Consider the following 706-nt stretch of genomic DNA (forward strand, 5'->3'; position numbering starts at 1 on the left):
GACTGGTACAAGACAACAGAAGGGCAACAGTGCAGTGTCAGATTCCTCGCATCAACGTTCAACATCGCGTGGAGTCACGAGGCGGCCCAACGAAGTCATCTCGTGGAGTCATCTCATGGCCCAACGAAGTACTGGTGGGGTGGTCATAATAATTTGGCCACTCAGTGTATATACACAGTATATACCGTAAATCTCCTTGTTCAGCCACCTGAAGTTTTTAGACACCCTCGTGCTCTTGTGCTTTGGGGGATAGGGGACGGCATGTGAACAGGGCAGGAGAGCCCCTGGACTTGTTTTAAACCTTTGACTTGTCCAGGATACCTTGATACCTTGTCCAGCATTTGTAATGCTAGAGAGGATTGTCAGAAACTGCAGATAGATAGAGGTTGGGTGGTTAGAGACTGGAGACATGTTGCAGAAGACAGTAAGAGACTGGGGACATGCCACATGAGACTAGTGGAAACAGTATAAAAACCACGGGAATAAAAAGTGGGAAGAATCTCTCCAATGGGACAAAAATAGCAATGTTAGAAACCCCGTCACACATTTGTTGCTGTCTTTGTCCCCATTGAGAAAATGTATCTTGACTTCCTATTGTGTCACCAGAACAAAAAGTGAGGGGAATCTCTCCAATGCAACACAGACAACAAGGAGGGGAGTAGGAGAAGGCTTTGATTTATGTCAGGCTTATGTTGATATTTGTATC

Source organism: Nanorana parkeri, unplaced genomic scaffold (assembly GCF_000935625.1).
Source record: "Nanorana parkeri isolate BGI_ZX_2015 unplaced genomic scaffold, ASM93562v1 scaffold1594, whole genome shotgun sequence".
In the NCBI taxonomy this organism is placed as follows: Eukaryota; Metazoa; Chordata; class Amphibia; order Anura; family Dicroglossidae; genus Nanorana; species Nanorana parkeri.